Raw genomic sequence first — 12,877 nt, 5'->3', positions numbered from 1 at the left:
CCACATCCCAATCCTGTGATACCCTGATGATAACCACCCCCTTTGTATCCTCTTTGTAAGCCATTCCAATTTATCCACCAACTCTCATTGTTCTCCAGACAATACTTATCTAATCTCTCAGTGAGTTGTGTGTGATCCGGAGTCAAGTGCCCTGGGGAAAAGAGAAAAGCATCAGGACTATTGTAAGCACCAAGGTGGAAAGGGCAAAGTGGAATACAGTGTCCAAACTTTTTTTTAACCTCCCAAATACAGATATTATAAGGATGAACAGCATTTAGTTAAGAGCTGAAGCTGCTTTAGCCACCATTTCATGTGTAGGGTGTTTTAACCCTACTCGTCTGTTTTTTCACCCAACAACTGTACTTTCTTTTCTTAGAGTCCCTCATAGGACTTACTTGAAGCTGAATATTATTTATATGTCATTTCCAAATGTGTTTACCTGTTGTCACCACTTTACCTCAGGTTTATTTCAAATTGTTTATTAAATTTTCAAACCCGGCCCAAATGCTCCTCCCCTGTTGTGTTTGGACTCGCCTGTTTGTATTTTCGGAGAGTAGCAGCTGATGTGTGATTCGGAATTCCTTGAATGGGAAGCAGAGCTCTAGTCTGGGGTCAGTGGCCCGAGGGGCTAAAGATAATGGGCTGTGATTATATACTGCTGTGGCCTCAATTCAATTCATCTTTATCCTTACTTCTCCCCTGCCATGGGGACAACTGATGTTATTTGTCATTAAGGTGGATTTTGCAGTATTTTTTACATTTTTATTTTTATTTAATTTTATTTTTCCCTTTCTGGCTTATTGAGATATAATTGACATACAGCACTGTATAAGTTTAAGTTGTACAACATAATGAATGACTTGACTTACATATAGGTACAAGAAAATGTTTTTTCTTATGATAAGAACTTTTAGGATTTACTCTCTTAGAAACTTTCAAATATACCATGCAGCAGTGTTAACTAGAGTCATTCTGTTGTTCATCACATCCTCAGTACTTATTTATCTCATAACTGAAAGTTTGTGCATTTTGACCACCTTCATCCAATTCCCTCACCTCCTACCTCTACCTAATGGTAACCACAAATCCGATTGCTTTGTCTATGAGTTTGGGGTTTTTTTTTTTTTTGCCAGGGGGCTGGAGGGTTTTATTTTAGATTTCACATATAAGTGAGATCATACAGTATTTGTCTTTCTCTGTCTGACTTATTTCACTCAGCATAATGCTCTCAAGGTCCATTGATGTTGTCCCAAATGAAAAGATTTCCTTTTTTTATGACTAAATAGTATCCCATGGTGTGTGTGTGTGTGTGTGTGTGTGTGTGTGTGTGTGTACACCACATTTTCTTTATGCGTTTATCTGTTGATAAACGCTTAGGTTGTTTCCATGCCTTGGCTATTGTTAATAACGCTGCAATGAACATGAGGGGTGCAAATATCTCTTCAACATAGTGATTTCATTTCCTTTGGATATATACATGGAAGTAGAATTTGTAGTTCTATTTTTAACTTTTTGTGCAACTTCCATACTGTTTTCTGTAGTGGCTACCGCAATTTACAATCCCACAGGGTTTGTAACACAAGGTTCCCTTTTCTCTACATCCTCATCAGCATTTGTTAATCTCTTGTCTTTATTGATGATAGCCATTCTAATAGGTGTGAGGGTGATGTCTCATTGTGGTTTTGATTTGCATTTCCCAGATGATTAGTGATGTTGAGCACATTTTCACATACCTGTTGTCCATTTGAATATCTTCTTTGGAAAAATGACTATTCAGTTTGTCAGCTCATTTTTTAATTGGATTTTTTTTGTTTTTGCTATACTGACTTTTTAGTACTTTTAGTATTTTGTAGTATTTTAATCTGTATGGATTTTAATATCTTTATAATTTTTGACAAAAGAAATGAAATGGCTCTTAATTCTATCTTTATTCCCCCTTTAATAACTACCTCTCTGGCATCTCCACAAACACTCTTTTTCTTTAGACATTTTAAAGAACTGTTTTAGATAGAACTGCATCCCCAAGTGAAAGCTATCAGTGTACCTGCTATACCCAGAGAAGTTGAGTAATTTCTCAACAGGTGACATAAAATTTCAATCCCTCCTACTCTGGAAACTGGAACACCTGGAATCAGTGTCAGTTCACTATCAGAAAGTTTTCTGCTCCATTTTAGACTCCAGAAATCACAGGGCTAACAACATCAGTCTACCCTCTGAAGCAGTGGTTCTCAACCATGGGGAATTTTTCTTTCCAGGGGACGTGTGGCAATGTCTGCAGGCATTTTTGGTTGTCACGGCTTGAGAGAATGCTAATGGTATCTAGTAGGTAGAGACCAGCAATGCTGCTCAACGTCTTACAACACATACACAGGACAGGCCCACATCTCAAAATGTCAATAATGTCAGGGATGAGAAACCCTGGTTTAATATCTTTACAACACCGCACTACAAAAAAAATACTCCAAAAAGAGAAAGCAGCCAGGAAGACAAGTGAAGCGATTCTACACATCACAGCTTCCTGGGTGTCAGTGCCTCGCAGTAAAGTTGAGGTGTTTTCCCCAATACAAGTTTCCCTCTCCATCCAACTCTAGTCAGTCTATAGACCCCTGTTCTGATCTCAGTGGAAACCACTCTACAGGGTCACAATCCTTTCTTAGCACTACAGCCTCATGAAGAGTCCCTTAATTTCCATTTCTCTAGGTGTAGGACCTCTTACGGAAGTCATTTCTTTCCTTCTCTCCCTTCTGGCTCCCATGGAACGTTTGGGGTTTTTACGTCCTCCTTGGACAAAAGTTCCCTAACCTGTGGCTGCTGTTTGGGGCAGAGGAGGCTGGTTGGTGAGGAAAAGAGGGAGGAGGAAGAGAATGAAGAGAGGGCAGAGGGTGAGGAGAAAAGAAAGAGAAGGACTGCTGGGTCAGACAGAGCATTTCATTTCCTTCTCATTTGGCAATTAATTTACAGAATTTCTTTTTTCTAGCCATGTGCAGCATGCATCGAGTCACCCCGTTGGTCGTCTCACACCTTCATGGTGGGTCTGTTCCCCGATTAATTTTCGACCTCATGCGGATAGACACTTACCAGGTATCTGATTAGTGGTGGAAGTGTCACTTTCCTTAATGCCGCCGAGCAGTCACAGCCACCGACCTTTCCAGGGAGCCCAGCATCCTGCGCTGATGTCCCAGTGGCACGCCCAGTAGGTAGGGCAACCTGGGATTCAGAGCCAGAAGGCGTGGCTGCTCCCTCCTCATGTGAACTGCAGTCTTCCGTTTCCTTTCTCCTGTAGAAAGACAACTTTTGCTTCCTGTCGTCTTGTAACAGCCCCTGACATCTCCTACTGCGATATAGCCCTGCGTTTCTCAGTGGCCTCTCTAGGTATTATTTTCAAATGTAACCAAATGCCGTAAAGATAAAGAATTTTGATGGGTGTCTAGATCCATGTGTGGACTGAGTAGCACTGAGAGTAATTGTACATTCACTAAGCTTGAATCAAGGCCAAAATTTGCAATGGTCCAAGAGATGAAGATAATTGATCTCATATTCCGGATAATGGTGTCTGATTTCTTTCTTGTTCCCTGCTGTTCAGATTTGAGGAAGCTTGACAATTAACAAGAGTGATCTCTTCCTCTATTCTGTACCATTACTGCATGAATAGGTTATGTACCACTCTACAGATATAGAAAGAGTGGTATGTCATCTATAAATAAACATATTTCGTATGTGCCAATCTTTTCTATTAACTAGATTGTAGAGCATGGTGCGATTCACTGAGCACATATGAGTGTCTGTTTTGTGCCAGGCACCAGCAAACAAAGGTGAACCAGACAAATTAGAATATAATCCATCGAATATTGAGGGCTGTCAATGAATCAGGCACTATGCTGAGCCTTTTATAAACGTGATGTCATCAATCCTTATAATAACCTTGTAAAGAAGGAATTTTTTCTTCTGTTTTTAAAAAGAAAGAGCTCCTCCCTTTCCCAAGGAGACTTATCATATGTTTCATAAGAGTGATGTCAAAGCTGAGTTAAGGACTTGCATGAGTTGGAATCTCTGTTTGTAAATTCTGATGTGGAATACATCTGATTTGATTTGATTTTTTCATTCAACTTAGTTTTTATCTTGAATGCCCATTCTGCCAGATGGTGAAATCTTCATCTCAGTCAGTTTGGGGTAGCAGCCATCTTTTAGGAATGTTTGTAATGCCTAGGGGTTGTGAGGCTGGGAGTGCTGGCAGCTATAGGGACATCCATTCTCCTATCTGCTCCAAAGGGCTGGTCCGTGCAGGTCACACCCAGCTCATCCCTCATATCCAGTAAAAGACCACTTCCAATCTAGCAAATCCCTCCAGCAGCTTTCTTCCTGCTGCTACTGCTGCTATACTTTGGGAAACTATGGTGCTAAAATTCTGTGGCACTTTCATGACATCATTCGAAGATGCCACAGCTCCCTGGACTGGGGCTGCTGCATGGGGCTCCAGGGCTGTCTGCTGACTTGGACGATATCCCGCTCTCTCTCTGTGCATCTCTTCCCAGGGGTGGGGGGGGATATAGCCCCCTATGCTCTCAGTCACACACACCTCTCAAGATCTGCTTCTCCTGTTCATCTCCCCTGATGCCTTCTCATTCCTCATTTCTGTTCCAGCTCCTTCCTCCTCAAATAGTAGAGAATTCATCTCTGGTGGCTTCATCTGTATGGAGGAAAACTGCTTTTATGCTTTATTATTTTCTCAAACCTATGGCCTCTCTTCCCCTGAGGGCCTGAGGCTTTTAAAAATCAAAAGGCAAGGATGGACCTTTTTTGGTCTTTTGTTTTCTGCTTTACCTGAGAAAATAGTGCCTGAGACAACTTATTGCTGAGAATAAATGCCAGCTGACTGAATAAGGAAAAGTCATAGGGTAAAAAGGGGGAGAGGAGAAAGGCTACACTTGCTATTTTAAAAGAATAGGAATTATTCAGGTAGACAAGTTAAGGAAGGGATTCCAGGCCAATGGAACATAATAGAAAAAAATTCATCAGAAAAACACATGGCAGGTGGTTTGGAATAGGTGAGGGGCAGCCTGTAAGGTGAGGGATGAAAGCTGGGTTGCGGGGGCAGTGGGGAGGCAGGGAGCGGTGTGTGAAAAGGTTTCTAATTCCAGATGGGAGATACTTCCGAGGACTTTTAAGTGAGGAGGTTGTTATCGACTGAATGTTTGTATCTCCCCAAAATTCTTATCTTGAAGCGCTAAGCCCTTATATGAAGGTATTTAGAGGTGGGGCCTTTGGGAGGTAATTAGGTTTAGATGAGGTCATGAGGGTGGGGGCCCCATGAAGGGATTAGTGCCCTTATAGGAAGAGAACAGAGCTTCCTCTCTCTGCCAGGTGAGGATGAGGCAAGAAGGCAGCTGTCTGCAGGCCAGGAAGAGAGCTCTCACCAGAACCAACCAGGCTGGCCCCTCAGACTGCATGACCTCAGACTTCCAGCCCCCAGAACTGCTGTTTAACCCACCCAGTCTGTGGTATTTTATTCTAGCATCCTGAGCTAAGACAGAGGTAATGAATAAATCTATGTTTAGGAAGCTTGTCCTGGCACCATGAGAACAGAAACCAGGCCTCAGCATCTTCTGGGATCCCCACAGGCTCAAGGCTGAAGCGCAGAGAAGGTGGCCCATAACTACATTAAAGAGAGAAAGAGGAGAGTTTCCAGATTAGAAACACTGCCAGTAAAACAATCCTGATATTTATGTTAACGGGATTGTAACTCGAGCCTGTGGGCTTGAGAGTAACACACCAGAAGGGAAACTTTGATCCCTACTACTTAAAACTCCATGCTGTGTTTATCGTCTTCGCAAATGTCTGTGGTAGTTTTTAGACTCTTTTATTTTAAATGATGATTATTATCCCCAATTTGACTTTTCAAATTAAAGAAATTGAAATGTAGCAAATACCTAATCAGAATATGGTTTATTTAAGCTGAATTTGAGGGCCTAAGCGCTTGGATTAGTCAATGGAAGATTTTTCCCAGTATCGTGCCCTAATTTTTAATTAAGAAACAAAACCCTGATTAGTTGCTTACCACATGTACTTAACTAATTTAGAGACGGTGTAGGTAGAATTACAAAAGAATTGCTGAGGAGGGATCCTAAGTCTCTGTATGGGTTATAGTTGATATAAAGCCTTGATTTTCTTTCTCTTTGAGATTTAGTTTTATTATCCAATTTATAATACTCTTATCTGAAAGAGTTAGTCTGTGAAAATGGGCTGAATCAAACTGTTCTTCCTATAAAGAAGGGCAATTTAAAAATTTCAGTGAAATGGACCTTATTAAGAGATTGCTGCAGAGCGGAGAGGAATGACCGATGGAGGCCAGCAAACTCTGAAAACGCCTGGCAGAGGAGGCTGGGAATCAGTGTTGCCTTTCTTGGTAGCTGCCTATTTTCTACGATTTCAAAAAGGGATAACTCCAGACTGAAGCTGCAAACTCTCTGATTTTAAGGCAGGTACTTAAAATGACAACCATTGAATAGAAGCAATTTTAATTCTACAGTTGAAATAAGGCAGAAAATGCAAACCATATTCCTTTACTGGAAAAACAAAGAACATTGAAATTTATATGACGGTGTTAATGAATTGATGTCTGACCTTTTGATGAGTGTAGCTTTTGATAGAAGGAAGGAAAATGGAGCAAAGTTATTGGGTACTTAAAGTAGGATAAGTCCATAGATGAAGGGTTTCGTTGTTTGTTTAAATCTCAAAAACAATTAGCTGAAACATGGAAGACAAAGACTTAACATTTTTCACCAGTCTGCTGGGAACATGTCAATCATTAGAAGCACAAAGGTCTTCAGGAACTGTATTTTCCCCCACATAATAAATCATTTCTGTTGACATTTTAAACTGTTGGCTGTATCACTGTCTCTAATCCAGTTCTTAGTCCTAGAGTCACAACTCACTTGTGTGATGCAGTTACGAGCTGTTGTAATTTGTCACCTTTAATAAATACCAAGATATAGGGACAATTGGGTTTTTCATAAACATTAGACAAGAATCAAGATTATACCCCTGTAGGGCTTCCCTGGTGGCGCAGTGGTTAAGAATCCGCCTGCCAATGCAGGAGACAGGGGTTCAAGCCCTGGTCCGGGAAGATCCCACATGCCGTGGAGCAACTAAGCCCGTGTGCCACAACTACTGAGTCTGCACTCTAGAGCCCGTGAGCCACAACTACTGAAGCCCGTGCGCCTAGAGCCCGTGCTCCACAACAAAGAGAAGCCACTGCAATGAGAAGCCTGCGCACCACAATGAAAGAGTAGCCTCCACTCGCCACAACTAGAGAAAGCCCACGCTCAGCAACGAAGACCCAACACAGCCAAAGTAAATAAATAAATAAAAATTAAAAAAAAAATTATACCACTGTAATAACATGAATTTCCCTCACAACTCAATGTGTTCTCCCGAGTAAAAAAGAAAAAGATGGACTTATAACTAGGCTGCCAAGAATTGCATGTAAAATGCACCCAGTCTGATCCTTGCCAAACCCTATAATCTGGGGATAACCATGAGAGTGCGGTGCACTTGTAAAAGCCATCTCTAATATGAGACATGGAAAAAATTGGGAAGCCATTGATCTAGTGTCACCCAAATCAAAAACAATCTATACTCAGTCCAGGTTGTTTTTCTCAAGGCAGCCAGGCCCCTATCAAGGTCAAACGGAGACCCTCAGTGGCCATGTCCACTTCCTGACCTAGTTAATAAATGTAGAGACAAAGCAAAAGGTGGCATTATACTTAAAACTTCAAAGACCACTTGGCTTTTCCTCTGGCTTTGATGAATTGCATAGATATTTTCCTTAATCAGTTCCAGGGTCTGAGAAAAGCAACTTAAAGCAAACAGAATCTGAAGACAGGCTAACAGATTAATGGAAAGGTTGAAGAGTTGAAAGAGAGCATAGTATGAGATAAAGTGAATAAATAACTAAAGTACCCGCCAGGCTCTCTCTGATAGCCTCCCTAGGACACTGCAAATACATGGGAATTTAATTACACCTGCAGGATGGGCTCTAATGGGCTCTGTTCTGAGAATTTTTAATGTTCTTGTAAATTCTTTGGAATCGTGGTTCTAAAGTCACATATGTTGTTCCCAAATAAATTGGATACACGATGTCTACTGCGTTTTCCTGATGCACCAGTGCTGTGGCTGTATCAAAAAGAGAAGTGGGGGTGAGTTTGGCATGATTCACTCTTCATTAACAAGCTTGATTCCTGTTAATTGTGCTTCCTCTTCTAAGTATTTGTAAGCATGTTTTAAAAAGGGAATTCAGTCTAGAACATTGCCCTCCATTGCCATTACGCTCATCTGCTTGTACAATAGTTTGAAAGACTTAACCCTTCTCCCCCGACCTTTTTTTTGAAAACCAAGACTATTGCTTCAGTTTGGGGTGCCTCTCCAGGACTCCCCATTTCCTCAAAAATCACTAAGCAGCATTTGAGGGTTGTACCCTTAAGTTAAGAGAGTAATCTGAGATGAAGTCCTTCCACACCAGGACACCTCAGCTTTCCCTTCTCTCAGGTCTTAATTCCCTCTTACATATGTCTCATGTAGTATTTTCTGCTAAAGATAATTTTACTTGAGAGCAAAGGAAAATGTGAGTTTAATGGTTCTTCCCTGTATGTCTCTCACAGGTAGACCCAAAGCACTGGCTCCTCTCTTTGCTTTCTTAACCTTTTGAGAGAGAAAGTTGTACAGAACAAGTCAAGGATTTATGTCATCACATTTTCTTTCAATATGTATTTCTTCTTCTAGGCCAGAAGCAACCTAAAGTTTAGACTATACATTGTAATTTCCCTTCCTGTCTCTAAAAGCCATGGTACTTAGCACAGTTCCTGGTACAGAAGAGATTCTCAATAAATGTTAAATTGGTGTATTTTATAGAGTTGAATGTGAGTGCAAAATGTCAAGGGAGATTGTCCTAGTTATTCAGATTCTGATTCCAATTTCTCCCTGACCTTGTCCAGGGGGGTCAAGGATATCACAGGCTACTGAGGATTTCTGGCTCAGAGCGCTGAGGGGAAGAAGGGTAGCTTTTTCCCAGATAAAGTCATCTATTCATGACATGGTTCAGAAAGTATGTGCTTTCTTGATTCTTATTCACACATGAATAAAGTAGGCTCAGAATTAGTGCAGAGAAGGACCTCATAATCCGTAGCACTCTGTATTGGGGGCAGAAGAAATCCTTGTTTGGTCAGTCATTTTTTCTTCTAAGGGTGCACAAAGCTTGCGGCTAAGGTTAGACAAGTCTGCAAAATTAGGCTAGATGTTGTTCTCTAAAGGTGCTTCCATTCCTAAAAGTCTACGCATCCATAGGAACCTGAAAAAGTTTGCTGCTGCTCAGGAAATGCTAAGACTCTCTGCTAATGGGAAATTGCCCTGCTAGAGCCTGGCAATTACTCTGTCTGCACCTGGGTCTGGGGAACACACAGGCGAGGAAGATGTCATTTCTATCTGGGTGACTTACAGGCACCTCAAAGGCGAAACGTCCAAAACCACACTCATTTCCTCCCCAACAAGCCCAATCCCTCTCCTGTATTCCCATCTTGATGACTGGCACCTTCATCCACCAAGACACTCAGAAGGGAAATTTGACAGCTATTTCTAATGTTTCCATCTCTCTCGCTACCAACCCCACTTCCTCTCCAAGGCTGTGAGTCATCAGGTCCTGTATATTTCTTCTACTTAATTGCTGTAATCTGTCCACTTGGATGACTTTCTCACCTGATAACTGTAACAGTCTCCTATGTACAGTCTTACCTGCAGTTACCTTTTATCCTCCAAAACTCAGCTTGAGTATCACTTCCTCCAGGCAGGCTTCCTGAACTCAACAGTCTGATTTTGGTGCCCTTTACGGATATATCTGTCAGGGCCCTCACCTTCTGTATTGTGAGTGTTGGCTACCCATGTCTCCTCTACCACCTCCTGAGTTCCTTTGGTGTAGGCATGGTGGCTTTTTAGTCCCAACATCCATGAGAATAGTTTTACACTGAAGAAAGGAGGTGTTTCTTGTTTTGCGATTCTTCTTTCTATAGATTCTTGCCAGTAAAGGAAATCTTTTCTGTTCAAAAACCTCCCCTTCCTTTAACGACAAGAGTCTGTGGCCTTAGGGGATGCTGGAAAGCCAGCCTGTGAGTCAGCTCCTGGCCTGCAAACTGGGGGCAGCCTATCCACCATACACACACTTGAATTCTCAGTGGGAGCAGCAAGGCCACAAAAAAGAGACTCTCTCAAGTGGGAAAAATGAGAGAGTGCACCAGAGTTGGGGAAAAGCCCAGGCCATAAAGGGGGCCCTCGTCCAGCAATCCTCACAAGAGTTGCCTCAAAGAGGAAAGGAAGCGTCCTGGCGACACCTTTGCCAGGGAGGGCAGGAGGGAGCAGGAAAGCAAAGTTGTCAGTATTAACCCATGGGAATGCAAAAAAAAAAAAAAAGGGGCTGGGGAAAAAAAATCACTGGACAGGAAATGGAGTGCACCTAGCCTGCCTCTCTGTACTTAACGGAGGTGATGCAGCTAGTTCCTAACTTGACAGAGAAAGAACTGGATGAGGGGGGAAGGCAAAGCTGACCCCCTCCACCCCCGTTCACACACATACACACACACTCTCACACTCAACTGGCATCTTGAGGCTACAGTTAAGGTACACAAGACTGCCAGCAGCTATAGAGACCTCACCTGTGGAAGCAGGGAGCAAAGATGGCCCTTTCTGGAGAAACAGTAGAAGCAGGCACTGGGAGGCCCTAGTTGGCGCCTGGCCCCCAGACGGTTACTCTTCTTAACTACAAATCCTTTTCTCAGAGTCGTACCGCCATGTCTGGCTGCCATCAGATAAGCATCCAATCCCTACCAGCCAGGGGGTGAGTGCTTCCTTAACGCAAAGTTGATCCCCCCACCCCCCACCCCCGCCGGGACAAATCTCTTTGATCAGAAATTTTGTTTTGTTTCAGCTCCCGGAGACAGATCACAGTGAGGCTTCTGAGAGTCAATAAGGAAATGTTAAGAGATTTACTCTCACTGGGGAGGCCCAGACCAGTGTTTTAATCATCTCGTGGCTGCTTAATTAACATTTGTTGGCATTATTTCTGCTACTGTTAGCAAAATGTAAATATTTAAGTGGCATGTATTTCTCATGGAGAGGGAGAGCTGTGAGCAGGGAACCTGAGGCAAAGATCTGGCAGCATCTTAACCTCAGCTCTCATCAAGCACCCTCTCCAGCTTTGGGGAAACGTCTCAACCTCCTGACTTTTCCACCTGGGTTTCTTCACCCATACTAGAGAGAGAATGCAAACACTTCTAAAGGGGGTTATGTAGAGTAATCACCAACCATCCAGAAAAATTCTTTGAAGATGAAAATGGGCAAAGGTAGCATCTCCTCCTCTGAGTGAGACGGCTCAGCAGAGAAAGGATGTGAAGAGACGCGGAATCACACACGGAAATGTTTCTCCGTCCTTTGCATTCACTCCGTTTTAGCTGCTCAGGAAGCCGCATATTAAGGATAAGCGTCCATAGGCCATGATGAGCCACAGGATATTCAAGAGGATAAGATAGATAACTCTAAAAATAAAGTTGTTTATTTCAAACCACAGCAAATGCCCAGATGAATCCATTAAATCTATTCATATCCCAGCTTTTGGGCTTCAACTTCTAGATTTGAACTGTCTGTAAGTCAGGTAAAGAGAAACTGCAGAAATAAGGGTTTTAAGTGTCACAGAGCAAGCAGTCCTCAAGGGGAAACGTTATCGTTCCTGTCAGCCTATGAGAAGAGAGTTTTTAACGTCTCAGCGGGACTGCATGGAGACTGGTCCATCTTCAGGGGGTGCTGGCCCTTACTCAGAGCTCATATGATGCAGGAGTTTACGTGAGCAGGGCCCCACGACCAAAAGCTGTGGGAAGGTGAAAGGGGGTGGAGAGTGAAGTCTAGAACTTCCTACACTGTCTTTAATAGTGAAAAATTACCTTCATCCTAAGTCCATTTTCATCCTCTCTTCCAGGTTAAACAAAGCAGATTCCTGAGGACTTCCATTTTGAATTTAGCCAAAAAGTGCTAGGTTTTAAAAGGGAGATTGTAGGAGGTGGAAAGACCACTAAAATAGGAATTATATTTCTAACCCCACCACTGAGGTGGAGCCTCTGTTTCCAAACCTGTGAAACAGGGACCCTATAGAGGCTTACAGCAGAGTGGGGAATGTGCAGGCTTCAGATCTTCTGGGGCGAATTCCCATACAGCTAACATACCTGGTATGAGTTACTGAACTTCTCTCTGTGTTTCCTAACCAGTAAAGCAGGAATGTGATCGTCACAGGGGATTCTGTGAGGGTGAAATGATAACATATCAATCACTTAGAACTGACAGGGACCCATAGTTAGTGGTCCATTAAAGGTTAGCTGCTCTGATCATCACCATCGTCCTCATCCCCTAGACTACTTTGGGCCTGTGTAAAGCGCAAATGATTGAAGAAATTCATTGCAAACTACAGAGAACCACATGAATGTAAGTTGTAATTATTTTAAATAAAAAGTCCAGACCTGAGAATCTGAGGTATCCCTGACAAGGTAAAAGCCATAGTAAACAGCTCTCAGAGCGAGGTAGCACATACCACACACAGCTTGGGAGGGATGGGAGCTAGGTGTCAGGAGAGCTCAGCTGCTTATCGCAGCCCTAATGTTGTGTGCTGGGAAATTCTTTCACCAGTCTGTGCCTCAGTCTCCTCTTGTCTCCAGAGTGCTCCGGCTTCAACTGCCTTGCCCACTGGTCTGCACAGGCAAGGAGGCTACTTGTGCCCTGGGAGAGAGGAGTGTTTCCTGTGTAGAAAGCCTGCAGGAAGTTCAGGAAGTGAAGGAGGAGAGTCAGGCAT

Source organism: Balaenoptera ricei, chromosome 1 (assembly GCF_028023285.1).
Source record: "Balaenoptera ricei isolate mBalRic1 chromosome 1, mBalRic1.hap2, whole genome shotgun sequence".
Classification (NCBI taxonomy): Eukaryota; Metazoa; Chordata; class Mammalia; order Artiodactyla; family Balaenopteridae; genus Balaenoptera; species Balaenoptera ricei.
Note: the sequence above shows the minus strand (reverse complement) of the source record.